The 18,834-nt window shown below is 33.9% G+C and overlaps 1 protein-coding gene across 7 annotated transcripts in view; it reads left to right on the top strand.

The window, feature by feature from the left end:
- The first annotated feature begins 9,664 nt into the window (after positions 1-9,664).
- The window catches only part of mtg (mind the gap), a 239,022-nt gene continuing 229,852 nt past the window's right edge, over positions 9,665-18,834 (top strand). For 3 of the 7 annotated variants that reach the window (XM_065220052.1, XM_065220051.1, XM_065220045.1), the window contains exons 1-2: positions 9,665-9,770; positions 10,502-10,717. The gene's annotated coding sequence lies outside the window, so the exon portion shown is untranslated. Of the gene's footprint in view, positions 9,972-10,501; positions 10,718-18,834 lie in introns of all 7 variants that reach the window. The other 4 variants (XM_065220046.1, XM_065220049.1, XM_065220048.1 and 1 more) reach the window with 4 other exon arrangements.

Raw genomic sequence — 18,834 nt, 5'->3', positions numbered from 1 at the left:
CAGGGAAACATTTATCAGCCCATATTATTAACTGCATTAACACTCCGAACACGATGCCTCCGGTAAAATGTGTAACGGCAAATTGGGAATGATTGAAAAATTATTGCTCTGTAGTTAGATTTTAAATTTTTAAAGTATGTAGTTTCAAATGGCGCCAACTAGATTAGAAATTCGCCAATAAATGGCTGAGCTATGATTTTTCAAACATTGCAAGTTTGCCGTTACACATTTTACTGGAGGCATCGTGTTCGAAGTGTTAAAAACTATAATGAAATCATCAACCATGTGAAACAATGAATTGTTTCAGAAGCCTTAGACTTGAACAATTTAAATCCAGGGAAGCAACACTTTTTAAAGATCCAAAACATTGACAACTTCTTCAAGCTTTTGAGACGTATTTCTGTTTCAAGGATTCGTACTTAATAATATTTTGAAGATTGCGGACTTGCGGAAAAATCCAATACTTGAATAACAAGATTCTGGATCATTTGAGTTTCTACAAACTTCTGACTTACACATATTTTTTAGTATTCTAAACCTTAAAGATTTGCAAGGTTTCGTACTGATGAATTATGAAGTTTGAATTTATTTTTTTTTTAGACTTTATAAAAAAAACCATGGTAATGAGTAGCATTGGAAAGTTCGTGATATTTCACGAAGTTCGCCGAGGGGAAAGTTTGCGAGTCATGGTGAGTTTTCGTGAACTTTTCCAACACTGGTTGTGAAAATGCTCTCAATTAATAACTCTGGAACTGCATCTAGAACAGTACGTTGAGATCCCGCAAAACGCTTGCTACAGAAGCGCACAAGCCTAGAAGAAGACGAAGGAGTCATAGATAAACAGATGTGCGTCTTTCCTTTCATGGTACGCAAATCTTCCGTCTGAACATCAAATGTTGCATGCAACATCGTTTGAAAGTCGTTCCTGAATAGCTGTATTGTATTTCGCCAAAATCAAAAATCATCCAACCATGTCTAGTGCCAAAATTTGTTCTCGCTCGCATGCACCTAGGGATTTATTCCAGCAAAGCAGTACGACACGTTCTTTTTTTGTTAAAGAAAATGATGGAAATTTGTTCTTTCTTTTCTTTTTCCCTTTTGCAATCAGTGCACAGCAGAAGACTACCACCCATCCAAAGCCGGTCTGTGCAGTGCTGGGATGTCTAGCCCAGAGGTGAACTGAAATCTCAGAAGTGATAGAGACAAGGATAAAAAAAATAATAATGTCGGAGTCTTCATAGTATGTCACCCTACCACCGATCGCCCGAATCTAAGCTCCCGCCACGTTTTCTGTGATAACAGCGACCGATTCCATGAAAGCAGATGATTTTCGAAAGAGAAGAGAGAGCAAGCACCGAATGGTAAACAAAGAGAATTTGAGAAAGAGAGATACCACTCTCTGCCTACATCAGCGTTTTCTCTCGCATGCTTTCTCCAAAATGCACAACGGAGGAGAGGCACTTTCTATTTTGATGTTTCTTTCTTCAGCTAGTGTAAAATGCGGTAAGATGCACCCCCGGGGTAAAATGACTTTTTTTGGGTTTAAAATACATTTTTATCTCTTTTTCGAGGAAAATTGCTAGGTCATTGTCCAAACTAGCAAGTCTGCATAATAAATCCACGCAAATATAGAAAATGCTTTAAATTTGCCAACATTCATCTTGTCTCGGGGGTGCATCTTACCCCATCTTACCCTACCACCCAGCCATTCCTCGTGGCTCGCGGCTAACGGTGACTGAAGCCAAAGCGCGTGCGGTACCGATTGATCACCCGTTTGCGATGGGTTGGGTAGGGTAGCCAAGCTTTTGTTGCGCTTTGTGGGGAGTTGCGTTAAAAAGTAATAATAGATTTGCTATCTAGATATGTATTCCAGTTTGTTGTGAGTCTGTTAATAGATTCTTTAACTAAGCTTCAATACGCAATATGGCATGTCGAACGAACAATTTGAATTCCTGGATATAAATAAATTTAGGAAAGGGATGAGAATCAACAGTTAAAGTTTATTTAGATTACCTTTTTTAAATAAAATTATGAACAAAATCTTCGACCGTTATTCCCTGTTCTGTCGCACATTTCTTTAGTATGCAATGCTTTATTCAAATTAAAACTATTTTTTTATTGCTGTTAGTCGTTTACTACTGTGTTAACGTACTTTACGTTGTATCTGTGGGATTAGAACCATTAACAATTGGGTTCTTTAATTTTGAAAAATATATCTGTTTTTATATATCATCTGAAAGAGCTACGTTTTCTGAGCACAACGATATTTTTTTCGAATCCACACACTTTCATCTTGATTTTTAAATCAAGATTTAAAGCAAAATAATAACTTCACTGTTTGACACTAAACTGACAAACTGACAGCTCGCTTCCATACAAAGTGACACCGAGGGGCGGTAATAAGGTGATTTTTGCAAATGTAATCATACTTATTTAAAATAGTTCCAGTGTACCAAAATGGATGAAATTTTTGGTTTGGGTTCCATTTTTAATGCAGATTACGAATATGCATTTAACTTAATACCCTTGAAGAACCCAATTCTCAATGCAATTCATTCTGCTTTTATTTTTCAAGGAGATTAAATGATTTTTTTCGTCGTACTAGATAATATTCTGTGTTTAACATCGCGGAATGCAATCTGCAACTGCAAACGTAATGTTTTTTCATGAAGTGGTCCTTGAAAAAAAAACAGCTGCAATTTTCCCTACTTCATGTTCTAAATTTATAAGGGATATAAGAATTGCAACGCAATTTTGTTTAGTCATTCGTGTGATTTCAGTGACCGTGACCTGCGGTATGTTTAAAAAAAATATAAAATCAGACCTACGTTTGTCAGAAAACAGACAGACCTAATCCTCATATCCGATCAAGGTTGGAACTGAATCAAAAACATTGCTTGGATTGATGAGAATAAGTTAATTACTCTGATTTATTTATTCATGTATTAATTTTTGTTTGTACAAATAAATAAATACGCCTATACATACTAAAAATAAATTCGTAGTCGATTGAAGGTTGTTTTTATCAAAAAACCAATAAAAAAGAGATAAAAATAAAAAAAAAAGAACAAGAAAAAATAACCAAAAAAATTAATAATTACAATACATATACAAATAAATACATATACAAATAAATACAAATACAAATAAATACATATTCAAATAAATACATATACAAATAAGCGCTTGCGTTAGCGTTGTTATGATATACTTCGTAGATTGGATACTACACGCAAACCAAAAATCTATTACAATGAAAGTTAGTTCCGTTTCCTATCATCCTCTGTTCATGAACATCGCAACGAATGTTAGAGATTGACCATGCAAGCGATGTAATGGCTTTTTGTCTTTTTTATTTCGTGTTCTATCTACGCTTTCGACTATACCAGTAAGCTTGTAGAACGACGCACATTGTAGAACATTGTAGAACGACACACACACTTGCCTCGAATCTCTCCAGCAGAAAAAGCATACGAAGTCGAGTATGCTAGAAAATAACGCTTCATGTTTGCTTTTAGGCTATCCATATTCAGAAGCATGGAGAGAGCAGTAGAGAAAGCACAGGTCTGATAATCGAAACGTTCGTGGTTCGAGTCCAGTCGGCAATCTGAATCCTATTTTTTTTTCGACATAACTAATTTACCTCACTAATACACTCTACATTTTTCGGTCTCCAATTTTCTTGCATTGGACCGCAGCTAGGTATATCGCATCCTCGGTTCATGCGGTCTCCACTAACATCCTCTGATGATGAATCCCACATAATTGTAAGCGAATCTTACATCTACACCCAACCGGTAGCGACACTCACGTCTCTTCTGAAATTCTCAGTTAGACTACTTTCAGGAATAATGCTGGGGAGTAAACATTGGTTCCAATCTAAACAAGAGTAACAGAAGCATGACAGTCGCTATTCCCGGCCACGCCCATCTTTACCATAACTAGGGATAGGGAAGGAAATGTTGATGTAATACTTACTTAACGAGAGGCCACCGACTTAGCGACACCGTCATAAGTGCTACGGAGTTGGAGGGTTGGGTAGGGTATTCGGTTAGGATTCACCTCAAGTTGGCGATGCAACCAAAAGTATGTATTGTTTATTTGTTGTTTATTTAATCTCTCGATAGGCGGCTACCGAAAGAATTTATTCATTTTGTTTAGAGCTTGGGATTAAAACCGTGATTCTCTGCTCAGTAAGCAAAAGCGATCCCTCCAGGGTCATCGAGCATCTCAGAACCATAACCATAACGCATAACGACAATACAGGACTATGTTTTCGCTTGATATGCAAATAGTTTCCGAGGTTAATGTTCAATATCAAAAATACAAATGATGGTGGCGATTTATTGTGCTGTGGAGAGCTTGGGGTTAAATCCATGATTTTCTGCTCAGTAATCAAAATCGATCCCTCCAGGGTCATCGAGCATTTCATAATCCACAGCGCTTCGCGCCAAAGTACGAATATATGAATGAACTATATATTATTGAATAACTATTATTTACGATAATTACATGAAAGAAATAAAATATAAACTACAAACAAAACGTGACTACTAAAATCTCATAAAGATATTCTAAGAAAAAGGTATATAAGAAAATATATTATTATATTTCACGCAACCAGGAATCCCAAAACCATTAGACGCTATAATGATACTCTGCACATGTTAGACACAAGAAGAGGCCAAAAAGCAAGCGTCCGACACACAAAACCCGTCAAATCCACTTGCAGTCACAATCAATGATTCTACGAATCGCGAGCGCTCACGAATCATAAAACCACCGACTGCGGCACTCTGAAATCGAAATTGACAGGCTCTATGCCTCAAACACCCGCCCTCCAATCTACTCCCGCATCCAACAACACAAATCTCCATTACAACATCTAACGAATTCAAAACTCCGAAAATCACTCATCTATAGCAAGTGAGTGGAAGCAACCCTGCATGCAACCATTCTTCATGATACACTTTTTCGGCCAAAATTTACTAGAAGATCATTACTTTGAGTGAGAAGTTTCTAATAAACCCTCCCAGTTCCTCTGTATACAGAACAAATCTGATAATATAATCAGAATTGCTCAGTCTGCATGAAGCAGTCGATTTCATCAAGGAAGTTTTATTAACAACCAAGAAATAGTAGTTTGAGACATACTGAAGCATTATGAAGGTGATATGTGTCACTATAGGAAATCATCATCGTTGCAAATATAAAGAAATTAAACATAACCCTTTGCTTCAGTACCGTCAACCTCCATGTCCATGGGGAGGGTAAATAAATATGTATACAAATAAATACATATACAAATAAATACATGTACAAATAAAAACATATACAAATAAATTCAGTAAGTAAGTAAGTAAGTAAGTAAGTAAGTAAGTAAGTAAGTAAGTAAGTAAGTAAGTAAGTAAGTAAGTAAGTAAGTAAGTAAGTAAGTAAGTAAGTAAGTAAGTAAGTAAGTAAGTAAGTAAGTAAGTAAGTAAGTAAGTAAGTAAGTAAGTAAGTAAGTAAGTAAGTAAGTAAGTAAGTAAGTAAGTAAGTAAGTAAGTAAGTAAGTAAGTAAGTAAGTAAGTAAGTAAGTAAGTAAGTAAGTAAGTAAGTAAGTAAGTAAGTAAGTAAGTAAGTAAGTAAGTAAGTAAGTAAGTAAGTAAGTAAGTAAGTAAGTAAGTAAGTAAGTAAGTAAGTAAGTAAGTAAGTAAGTAAGTAAGTAAGTAAGTAAGTAAGTAAGTAAGTAAGTAAGTAAGTAAATAAGTAAGTAAGTAAGTAAATAAGTAAGTAAGTAAGTAAGTAAGTAAGTAAGTAAGTAAGTAAGTAAGTAAGTAAGTAAGTAAGTAAGTAAGTAAGTAAGTAAGTAAGTAAGTAAGTAAGTAAGTAAGTAAGTAAGTAAGTAAGTAAGTAAGTAAGTAAGTAAGTAAGTAAGTAAGTAAGTAAGTAAGTAAGTAAGTAAGTAAGTAAGTAAGTAAGTAAGTAAGTAAGTAAGTAAGTAAGTAAGTAAGTAAGTAAGTAAGTAAGTAAGTAAGTAAGTAAGTAAGTAAGTAAGTAAGTAAGTAAGTAAGTAAGTAAGTAAGTAAGTAAGTAAGTAAGTAAGTAAGTAAGTAAGTAAGTAAGTAAGTTAGTTAGTTAGTTAGTAGTTAGTTTAGTTAGTTAGTTAGTTAGTTAGTTAGTTAGTTAGTTAGTTAGTTAGTTAGTTAGTTAGTTAGTTAGTTAGTTAGTTAGTTAGTTTAGTTAGTTAGTTAGTTAGTTAGTTAGTTAGTTAGTTAGTTAGTTAGTTAGTTAGTTAGTTAGTTAGTTAGTTAGTTAGTTAGTTAGTTAGTTAGTTAGTTAGTTAGTTAGTTAGTTAGTTAGTTAGTTAGTTAGTTAGTTAGTTAGTTAGTTAGTTAGTTAGTTAGTTAGTTAGTTAGTTAGTTAGTTAGTTAGTTAGTTAGTTAGTTAGTTAGTTAGTTAGTTAGTTAGTTAGTTAGTTAGTTAGTTAGTTTAGTTAGTTAGTTAGTTAGTTAGTTAGTTAGTTAGTTAGTTAGTTAGTTAGTTAGTTAGTTAGTTAGTTAGTTAGTTAGTTAGTTAGTTATGTTAGTTTTAGTTTAGTTAGTTAGTTAGTTAGTTAGTTAGTTAGTTAGGTTAGTTAGTTAGTTAGTTAGTTAGTTAGTTAGTTAGTTAGTTAGTTAGTTAGTTAGTTAGTTAGTTAGTTAGTTAGTTAGTTAGTTAGTTAGTTAGTTAGTTAGTTAGTTAGTTAGTTAGTTAGTTAGTTAGTTAGTTAGTTAGTTAGTTAGTTAGTTAGTTAGTTAGTTAGTTAGTTAGTTAGTTAGTTAGTTAGTTAGTTAGTTAGTTAGTTAGTTTAGTTAGTTGTTAGTTAGTTTAGTTAGTTAGTTAGTTAGTTAGTTAGTTAGTTAGTTAGTTAGTTAGTTAGTTAGTTAGTTAGTTAGTTAGTTAGTTAGTTAGTTAGTTAGTTAGTTAGTTAGTTAGTTAGTTAGTTAGTTAGTTAGTTAGTTAGTTAGTTAGTATTATAGTTAGTTAGTTAGTTAGTTAGTTAGTTAGTTAGTTAGTTAGTTAGTTAGTTAGTTAGTTAGTTAGTTAGTTAGTTAGTTAGTTAGTTAGTTAGTTAGTTAGTTAGTTAGTTAGTTAGTTAGTTAGTTAGTTAGTTAGTTAGTTAGTTAGTTAGTTAGTTAGTTAGTTAGTTAGTTAGTTAGTTAGTTAGTTAGTTAGTTAGTTAGTTAGTTAGTTAGTTTAGTTAGTTAGTTAGTTAGTTAGTTGTTAGTTAGTTAGTTAGTTAGTTAGTTAGTTAGTTTGTTTAGTTAGTTAGTTTAAGTTAGTTAGTTAGTTAGTTAGTTAGTTAGTTAGTTAGTTAGTTAGTTAGTTAGTTAGTTAGTTAGTTAGTTTAGTTAGTTAGTTAGTTAGTTAGTTAGTTAGTTAGTTAGTTAGTTAGTTAGTTAGTTAGTTAGTTAGTTAGTTAGTTAGTTAGGTTAGTTTAGTTAGTTAGTTAGTTAGTTAGTTAGTTAGTTAGTTAGTTAGTTAGTTTAGTTAGTTAGTTAGTTAGTAGTTAGTTAGTTAGTTAGTTAGTTAGTTAGTTAGTTAGTTAGTTAGTTAGTTAGTTAGTTAGTTAGTTAGTTAGTTAGTTAGTTAGTTTAGTTAGTTAGTTAGTTAGTTAGTTAGTTAGTTAGTTAGTTAGTTAGTTAGTTAGTTAGTTAGTTAGTTAGTTAGTTAGTTAGTTAGTTAGTTAGTTAGTTAGTTAGTTAGTTAGTTAGTTAGTTAGTTAGTTAGTTAGTTAGTTAGTTAGTTAGTTAGTTAGTTAGTTAGTTAGTTAGTTAGTTAGTTAGTTAGTTAGTTAGTTAGTTAGTTAGTTAGTTAGTTAGTTAGTTAGTTAGTTAGTTAGTTAGTTAGTTAGTTAGTTAGTTAGTTAGTTAGTTAGTTAGTTAGTTAGTTAGTTAGTTAGTTAGTTAGTAAGTAAGTAAGTGAGTAAGTAAGTAAGTAAGTAAGTAAGTAAGTAAATAAAAAACTTAATAAGTAATGAATTAATAAATAATTAATAAATTAATTAAAAAAAATTACTATTTAATAATTAATATAATTTAATAATATGACAAATAAATTAATAAAGTAATAAATTAATAAATTAAAGGTAAATTAATCAGTAAATTGAAAAGTCAATAAACTATTAACCTTATGAATTAATAAATTTATAAAGTAAATTGATAAAAAAAAGCACAAAAAACTATTTATAAATTAATAATTTAGGAAATTAATAAAGTAATAAATAAATTAAGTTATTAAATAATAATTATTAATAGATAAAAAAATTAGTTAATTAATAAATTAATAAATCAATAGAATAATGTTTTAATAAATTAATAAATTTGTTAATTAGATTAATACAGTAATAAACTTATAAATCAATAAATGAATAAAGTCACACATTGATGAAGTATTTGTTTTATTAGAGAAACTTAGGGTTAATAAAGTACTAAATTAATATATTTTTGTAATGCTTTACTGTAGAGATTTTTAGCCGTAGGCTACACACTTAAAAATAACTAACCTGTTATGACTCAAATTTATGTCAAATTTACATAAATTTTTCTTAGTGTGTAGTTCATTTCTTCCCCCTTAATAAATTAATTAATAAATAAATAAAGTAATACAGTAATGACAGCCCTTTATTTGAAAATCTTTTATTATGTTCTATGAAAAGCGTGGGCTTTTTAGTGGTATTATTGCACCAAAATATACCTTAAACAGTCATCTTGAAGATGAATGAGAAAGGTTTGGAATTACAAAAATGTGAAACTATTGAAAGATAAAATTCTGGTGCGTGGAGGCGCTGACAAAATCTGGTGATCACTGTAACAATAATAACTTAACTAATTAAGGATATAATAAATTTTTCAATAAACTAATGAATTAATTAATAACTTAATAAATAAATGTATTAAAAAATTAATAAACTAATAAATTAATAAATTAATAATGCAGTAAATTAATAAATTAATAAATAAAAATATATATTCAAAGTGTTTTTTATGTTACTTCAAACGCGAAGTTAGCGACAGTTTTTAAAGATAGACGCACATCTTTTGCCTAACCCGTACGATGTACGCAGAGCACACTAAAGCTTCCTGTTAGCATTTCCAACCAAAAATATTTAATTATTTTTAATTCAATGAGTAATCAAGTAATCAAATTTATCAATAAACAAATATATACATAAATAAAGAAGTTTTTCAAAAATGGCCACATGCATTTCGATAGAAGCTTCGATTTGTGTATTGATATTCATTCTTCTGAATCTGGTTATAGCGCTGAAATGTCGGCGAATACGTACCCAAAAATACAATTAATTCGTTAACAATATTGGTTCAGAAGCAAATTCTGTTCCGACAAACCGATCATGATGTCCCGAAAAGGGAAAGCACGCCTAGGGTTGATTTGGCATTCAATAAGGCAAGTCTAAGGAAAAACTTCTCGCACCGATAATTAAATCTCAATTCTCTCCCGCTCTCAACAACCACGCAGTCTCTCCTTCTCTCGTGTGGTCTGCGGGATGGAGCCGTTGCCAAGCATGTGCTTCTTGTGGGGCTGGCACGTTAGGTTTCACCGTCCGTTCGTGGAGCGAAACTCCCAAACCAAATGCAATGAAATGTTATGATGAAGCTGAGGGGCACCAGTAGCAGTCTTCGACGAATCAGTTAGCCATCGACCGCTGTCCGTGACAGGTGTGTGTTCTTGTAATTGAGTATTAGTGGCGCCCTTGAATATCGGAGATCACTGCGATTCGAGAGGTTGGTGTGTTGTGTTTGATGCTGCGTAAACTTCGTCAGTAGTCAGTGGGTCCATGCAACTCGACCGGGCGTATATGTAGTAGAGTGGTGAGAAGAAAACCAGTTCAGCTGTTCGCGCGCGCCGTCGAAGGAGTTTCACTTCCCCAATAATCGACTCAGTTGTGGATTTCTGGTGTGTGACGTGTTGTTGGACAGTACTGTGTATGTGAACAAGCGGGCAGCCCCGAGTCGAGTGGAGACTGTCGAGTTGCATTCCACGGTGAACGTTTTTTTTTGCGTTTCCCGTCACACGATCCTGCTTGAATTTAAACGGCCGTGCGCTGGCTGGAGAAATCTGAGAATCTCGACAAGTTGTGCCGAATTTTGGGATAGGGAACGAAGGAGGTGAAAAATATCGAAACTCTCAGTGGATGTCCGAGTTTCGCCTTAATAAACGGAAAGAAGTTTTCTTTGTGTAAACTAACGGAAAGTTTGCGAATGTAGGAAAGAAGTATTTTTTTTTGATTCGATTGATCACATGTGAAACACGGCAAAGTTGAAAACGGAAAGAACAACGTTTGAAGAACATATACAGAAGCGAAGCAAATTCAAATTCGAACTGCGCCCTTAGGGAGGTCACCGGACCAAACCGACGGAGATTGAATTCCGAAGCAATTAAATAAATTGCTCTCGAAATCCAATCAAATCGGGTGGCTTGTCTAACGAAGTTCGATTTTAAATTTCCTTCGCAGTTTTTGTACAGTCAGTTATATGGTGAGCCAATTCTGTGTGACATCAGTGGGAGGATCAAACACGGAGCAAGAGTGAACGAACGAAGATAGGTACAATTGATTCCAAATCCAATTTCGCCTCTGGTGATTAAAATTTCAGGGAGCTGAGCTTCATCACCGTTTCCGGTGTTTCGTCCGGTTCCTCCTGCTGTTGGTGTAGCTTCTAATCAAAAACTGGTAAGTTGATGTTATCTCCGGTATCTTTCCCATTGGCAGGCGTGCCAAGATTGAAAGTGGAAATTGCTTGCTGTGGTTGTGTGTGTGTGTGTCTATTCTATTTGAATATGTAGAATGCTCTCCCACTTCATCGACGATCCCTATTCAATTAGGAAGTACGTCTTCGCCTTGGCTGGAAGTTCTAAGAATTCATTTACGTGTAGATGCGTCCTGGGACCTTGGTTGTTAGGCTGCTTTATGAAAATTCATCCGGGGCAATGGAATCCTATTTCCGGCATGATTTCTCACTGAAACACTGGTAGATGCGTGCATGTTGTTTAATTCATTAAGTTGCACTCTACTGATTACTCTTGTGGGCAGTGGGTTCATTTTCAGCTCAATACACATAAAGGATTTACATATACGTTTCTAACTGAGTTGTGCTGAAGGCTTTTGGTGTTCCTGAAAAAGGTTTAAATGTAAAGAAAGAGAGAAAGACTAGTAATTTCCATTTAATTCCACTACCTTAATTTCTTATCCTCTTATCTACAATGTGCAGACTTCTTCAGTTTATAGTACAAATATTGGACTCTCGAGTAAAAACTGCAGAGGATGTAAAAAATTCACCCTTACCCCATTTGTTTTGCATGTATAATTATATTTTACTGTAAGAGATCACTGCTTTAGTCGAAAACAGAATGCTTATAAACTTTTCGATTCTAAAGAAGGAATTATCTGGCGCCGAAGCGTGGGGCGAATTGTAATAATTTAGTTCTTATTTAAAACAAGACAAAGGGGCTTATTACGGATGTCACTTCACGGTGAAAACTCGTCACTTGTCGTCACGGTGTAGTGATTCTCATTTGATTTGTTCGGAAATCATGGCTCTTATTCGGAGTACCACTTCCTTATCACCGTGTAGTGACATCCGTAATAAAGCCCAAAACAAAACTGCGCAACCAAGAACTCAAAGCACAAGATCGGAAAATGTATGTGTGTGTGTAACGCAAATTTTGTAGGTAATGTTTCTCGACAATCACTGAACTGAATTGGACGCAATATGTACCAAATGAAATGTACTATGGTACCGAAGAATGCTTTTGAATATTTTTGGAATCGGTCAACTGGTTCCGGAGATATGGTCGGAAAATTTTCCGGTTTGTGTGGGCCTTGAGATTAAATCCGTCTTGAAACTAATAAAACCTATAATGTGATGACCAAAGTGCGGCCCCGAGCCGCACGTGAGGCTGGATTTCTATGATGCAATATCTTCAACATGAATTTATTTTTGCATCACGAATGTTTTGCCGCAATGTTTGGGAAACACACAAAATTCAACCTAAAATATGACATTGCAAAAAGGGGATGAGCACCACTGGTGTAAAACATCAAATGACATGAGAATTAAAAAAATCAGTTCAATGGGTGCCATTTGAAATGCCCAGCACCACCCAGGTCGAATAAAAAAAAACACAAAAGGCCGAAATTTCTAAGGTCGAAAGTACAAAAGGTTGAAAACGTAATATACTTAGTAAAGAAAACAGGCAAACAAAACTTAGGCGCAATATGAGCAATTTAACTGAAATTTTCAAATCATTTATCTCTTTTAAAGTTGGATCCCTCTTTATAGCATGATCAGTTATTTGGAAGATAAAATCTATTCAACAAAACTCAAACAAACTTTTTTCACTCTTGGAGATGTCACCTTCTTCATGACATGAGCAATTTTTTGACAGACAAAAGCTTTAGAATAATCCAACTTAAAACTAATGTTTTACTCTTAGAGTTGATTTCTTCTTTATGACATGAGCAGTTCTTTGACATAAATTACACTCCCGATCATAAGTTTGGGGTCACCTTTTAAAAAAACATGTAAATGTTTTTTACTCATATCTCTGTCATTTTACGACCGATTCTCGATCTTTATAAGTAATTAGATTGGTATTGTCTGAAATGTAGTTCGTAGGTAACTGGTTTAATATATTTTACAATTTTTGAATACTAAAACTTATCTGTTAGTTACAACATTTTCCAAAACTCACACTGTATAATCAAGACTGATTTTCTCAGAATTTGGTCGACCAAATTTTGAAATGAAAGTGGTTGTAGAACCCTTATTCTATACCTACATCCAGGATGGCGGAAAGATTTAGAAAATATTTTAAATAAATAAAGTAGTAATTCATGTCGTCGATCATAAGTTTGGGGTTACCCACAAAAAAGGTAAATCTGAGTAAAATTCAAAAGCAACCCTGAATAGGATCCAAAAGAAATTGTAATGAAAATTCATAACAGTTTTTGACGTTAATTCTTAAGGAATTATGAGAAAATTTAGACGAGAAGGGTGATTTCACTACCTCTAAGGTAATACAAAAGAGAAATCTAAAGACATTGTGAGGATAATTTCGAAAAGATTCTGGGAGAAAAAGAATCCGGAGCATTTTTCCAAGGGAGTATTTGGAGAATTTAATTAAAGCTAAGTATAATTCCTGTAGAACCACAGATGAAAATTTCTGTCTTGACAAATTATGAGGAGACATTTATGGAACTTGTTATGAGCACTGCATGTAATTCTTAGGTTAGAATTTCATAGTTGTGCGTTAAATTACAAGGGAATTCGAAATGTAATTCTAGATTGAAATGTAATTCTGAAATATATTCAATAGCATTTCTGAAAATAATGCCAAAGGTAAGAATATTCTTTAAAAAAAAATCTGAAGAATATTTCAAAGGGGATTTCGAGGAGTATTCCAAGGATATTCGGGTGATTAGATAATTCAAAGGAGAATATTTAGTGAATGCTGAGGTGAACTCCAAGTGAATTTTCAGGACAATTCTTCGAGGAATTCCTAGGAATAACAGCAAGAATTATTAATAATTTGATGAGCATTGTAGAGTACTTTCAAATAGTGTTCTTAAGGAGAAGTTTACCGCCCGAATATATTTTTTTCGGCACGTTGTTATTTTTCTAAAAATAATGGAAAAAAAATATAAAAATCCAAGAAAATTAATTTTTCCATAGATTCTTGAGAAAATTTACTAGTAAACATATTTTTTCTATCTTATCATGAAAAAAATGGACTCTTAGCAAAACCGAAAGGTCCATGTTTTGTCTTTTTTTAGTCTAAATTTATACCATAATGACTTACAAAAAATGTTTTTGCACGTGAATTTTCTTTAGAAAATTACAAAAAAATTTATTATTTATAGATTTTTGATATCTTTTTCCAATATTTTAAGCCAAATAAAAAATTATTTTAATTTTGCGGAGTGGTGATCTTTTCCTTAAGAAGATTTTAATGAGTATTATGAAAAAAAATATGGGATTAGCAGCGCCGGTGGTGTAGTGGTAAGCGTGCTTGCCTCTCACCCCAAAGAGCCTCAGTTCAATCCCAGTCGGCGCAAGCGGGATTTTCTAAGGCATAACATCTCTTCGGAAGGGAAAGTTCCCAACAAACATTGAATGCTGAATAAGAGCTTATTCAGGCAAAAATATGCTTCTTCAGCTAAAAAATAGCTTGTTCGACTATTAATCAACTCAAATTGTTTGTTGGGTTAACTCGTTGATCTCTGGTTCATGAGTTGATGGGTCGATAAGTTGTGTCCAGGTGTTGGAGCTCTGCCTCCCTGAAATCGGTAGCATTGGTACTCATTACGGAAAACAAGATCAACGGAAAACAAATCACAAAACAAAAACAAATTTTTTTTATAAGGGAATGCCAGAAAACATCTAAGATGAGGATATTCTAAGATGATTCTAAACATTTTTCAAAACAGGCTACAGAGTTCCTAGAGTATCAAGTTGATTCAAAAGTTGATATTTTTTCGAGATTCTGGGTACAGAAAAATAAATGAAGTTCCGGGATTTGAAAATAAATTAAAATTCGTAGTCTTTGTTTTTGTTTTCAAATTTCATGTTTGATTCAAGCAGTTGTTTTTTTTAATGAATTTCATAGTTTGTAGACAGAGGACGCAATATATTTTTCTATTCTTCCTTGAAAATTTTGGATTTTTTACACAACACTTAACAAAATCAGCATCTCCATCAATTTATAGCAACTGTATGTTTTTCAATACAAAATCCCAAATTTACAATTTCATTTTAATTTACCTAAAAAGTATTTCTAATAACCTTTCATTAAATATGTTGGTGGCTCAAAAACTATGATTATTTGAAAAAAAAAGTAATTTTTTATAAAAATCGATTTTTTGGACTTCCTTTACATGGAAATGGTCGCCGTTATGACAAAATAAAAAATACGGGTCCAATATTTTGCGATACGGAATAAAACTACCAATTTTTACGAAATTTTGAAAACCACTATATTGTATTGCTATGGAATGGCAGAATTTTTAGTCAAAAATTTTAATGTTGCATTGAAATACTTTAAATCGTGTTAAATTTAAATGTTCCCTCATTTCACATCCGTTGAACCATTCGAAACGGCCATCCCGTTGTGGTTATATCACAGCATTGCTAATAATGTATACATCTATTTCTTTTCTGGTACCATCGAGTCCAAACTAAAAGTGAAAGAAAATCTGCAAAATGGAGCACATGCGATACGACAATAGAGTGATGCTCGTGGAGGCATACATGTGAAAACATTGAAAATACTCCAATTGCTGTTAGATTGCAGAAAATTCATTCAAAAGATCATTCAAATGGCCTAGGAACTCTTAAAAAGAGTATGGCACGTTTACTGGATCAGTAGGTGAAACGTTAGAGATAGTGATGAAAACACACTTTCCATGTTCGACTTCTAACATAAATGAAGACCAGAATATATACGCAGCAAAAAATGTCTCTGGAAAAACCAGGACGTATGTTCAGGAAACAATGAACGAGTCGACTGCATCAGAGAGAGCCAGGAAAGATGCTCAAAATCTGGCCAACATGATTTTTACAGAGAAACGAGTTGAATGGGCGATTGATTCTTTTGAACCTTTCAAATCACCAAGTAGGGACGGAATTTTTCCAGTACTACTCCAGAAAGGAAAAAAAAACATTGACACTTATTCTTACAGACATGTTTAGAGCAAGCTTAAAATTAAACTATATTCCAATAACCTGGCGTCAAGTTAAGGTTATATTTATTTAAAAGGCTAGTAAAAGGGATAAAACGTCTCCTAAATACTTTAGGTTACAAAACTAGAAAAATCTTTCGAATCAAAAGAAATTTCCTTATAGCAGCGTTCATTGATATTGAAGGAGCATTTGATATAACTCAATGAAATACGCTATGATGAAACATGAGTTCGATAAAATAGATAAGATTGTTAATTGGATTAACGAAATGCTTAGTAAAAGAGAAATCTCAGCAAACCTTAGCAGTGAGAGCTGTAAAAGGGTGTCCTCAAGGAGGTGTTTTTAAACTCTTCTGTGGTCTTTAATAGTTGATGACCTTCTCAAAAACTTAGAAGCACAGGGCTTCGAGATTATTGGCTTCGCAGATGATATAGTCATATTAGTGCATGGAAAATATAACTACGTCATTTCAAGTAGAATGCAAATTGCTTTAAATTATGTTTCATCGTGGTGCACTAGCGAAGGATTGAATATTAATCCATCTAAAACAACTGTTGTACCATTCACACGAAGGAAAAAAAATGTCCTTAAATAATATTAAACTGAAAGGCATAATTTTAGAACTTTTAAACACAGTCAAGTATCTGGGAGTTACTCTTGACAGCAAACTAAATTGTAATTCGCATGTAGAGCAAGTCATCAGTAAAGCAACAAATGCTCTTTGGATAAGTAAAAAAAAAACTTTTGGTAGGAAATAGGGACTCAAACCTAAAATGATCCACTGGATTTGTTTGACGATTGTAAGACCCAGAATAACCTATGCATCATTGGTTTGGTGGCCTAAAACCAATGAAAAATCAGCTCAGAAGAAGCTGGGGAGGCTGCAAAGACTAGCCACTCTTTCAATAACTGGTGCAATGAGCAGCACACCAAGTATGGCACTAGATGCTCTACTTTATCTGCTTCCGTTGCATTAATTTATTCAATTAGAAGCCGAAAGAAGTACATTAAAGATCCTACGGGGACAGAACTTTCTTGAAGGTGATCTTAGAGGACATATGAGCATCCTAAAAATGTTCAATATTGATTCTCTTGTGATACAAAATGAAGATTGGAATGAAGAAAAAATATCACTTCGATCGTCTCTACAATGTAACAGATGCGAATCGCGATTTGTGGGACAATGGGGGACAATGTCTTTTATACAGACGGCTCTAGATTGGATAATCGTGTAGGAGCAGGGGTAACAAGTCCAGAAATAAATATCTCAATATCAATGGGCTACTGGCCTACCGTGTTCCAACCAAAAGTCCAAGCAATTCTTGAATGTTCTAAAAATTGCTTGCGTATAAATTAAAGACATTCGAATATCTGCATCATGTCTGATAGCCAAGCAGCACTAAATGCTTTGAAATTAGCAACATGTAATTCTAAACTTGTATGGGAATGTGCAATGTCACTCCAAAATTTTACCTGTCAAAATCAAGTGAACCTATTTTGGGTTCCTGATCACTGCGGAATTCAAGGGAATGAATGGATCATCTCAACAATTTATAGAACCAGAAGCATTCTGTGGAGTTTCCACTTGCTCTCTTAGAATGGAGTTCAAGAAATGGGAAAAAATGAAAGTGGAGACCAATTGGAACAACACTCTCATTGCTAGGCAGTCGAAACGGTTAATTAATCCGAGCATTTCAATGACTAGCAAAATTCTTGAACTATCAAAGAAAGATCTCAGTATGTACACTGGTTTAAGAACAGGATACTATCCCTGTAAATATCACTTGAAGCTAATAGGAAAACTTCAAGAGGACATGTGTCGATTATGTGCCATAGGAAAAGAAGACTCTGAACACCTGCTATGCTCTTGTACAGCAATCTTCAATAAGAGGTGTATTTTTCTGGGCTGACAAAACCCTTTGATATTTGGAATTCAGTTCCCAGCCAAGTAGTGCAATTCATTCGAAATGTAATACCTGACTGGGAAAATGCTTTCGGTCAGTCTAAGTCGGTCGCTTCATAAAATGGTGATACGACATGCTGATAAAGCAATATTAAAACGGGGAATATATCACAATAGATCAAAGTACTGGTCGCAGTGATCAAAATACCCAATACGAAAAAAAAAAACGATGCTCGTGATGAAAATAATCGGAGACACTGTCCATTTTCCGCACTGGTGTTACGGTTTTATAAGACGCAAGTAGGAACTCAAGATCATAATGGACGTCGAAATGTCGTAAAACACATCAGAAATAACATTGCAGCGATTCGGATGGGGAGAATGGGAATGCCAACTCCCGGTTGATAACATTTCATGGATAAAGGGCGGGCTCTTCTCCCTTCTCATTGGGGCATCTTCCTGTTAGGGGACTCGTCTTTTTGACCAATTGTGCGATCCTGTTTGCCTATCGATCCACCCTATCCGTTTTTGGCCCTTCATGCAGCGAAATATTGAGGACTACTAGAGCTTATTAAGATTGATCAAGACAAACAGAGAAGAGAGCCCACTGCTATCATACTTAGTTTCCATTCGGTGTGGTAGACCACTATCATGCACCATCATCATGTACGGCAAAATATATGCTCTAACCTTGCAACGAAATAAATTTTGTAAATTATTTTATTTTTTTAATTTATTTATGATAGGACCAAAATTTTCCACACTTACCCTAAGGTACATTTTCAATAAATGAGTTTATTTAGTGAAATACATGAACATTTAAGCTTACAATAGTAGAAAGACGCTCATGAGGACAAGTAAAAATCGAAAATATTTACCGAAGCACAAATCCCAATATGCCACCTTCTGCTTATTAACCCCGAGAAATCGGTTGAAAGGGGTTAAAAGTCATACATCCTAGTTCACCCTTTTCCCCCACTCGATGATGATGCTCCGTTCGCAACGTTATAGATTTTCCAATTGCCAAAAGATTACTGTCGTCGGTTGCCATCGTTCTCGTTGCCAGTCAAAGTGTGGGAGGGAATTTGATGCAGTTATATTTCAACCCCTTTTGACCGCTAAAAATCATAAATCGGATCAGAAAAGTAGAAAAGAAACCCTACAAATGGAACCTCCTTCTTCTTCAGTCTGGCATTTATGAATGTT

This window comes from Ochlerotatus camptorhynchus, unplaced genomic scaffold, assembly GCF_037179485.1.
Source record: "Ochlerotatus camptorhynchus isolate MF236.1 unplaced genomic scaffold, CSIRO-AGI_Acam_v1.1 ptg000114l, whole genome shotgun sequence".
Lineage (NCBI taxonomy): Eukaryota > Metazoa > Arthropoda > Insecta > Diptera > Culicidae > Ochlerotatus > Ochlerotatus camptorhynchus.
This window is presented reverse-complemented; position numbering and strand designations above follow the sequence as displayed.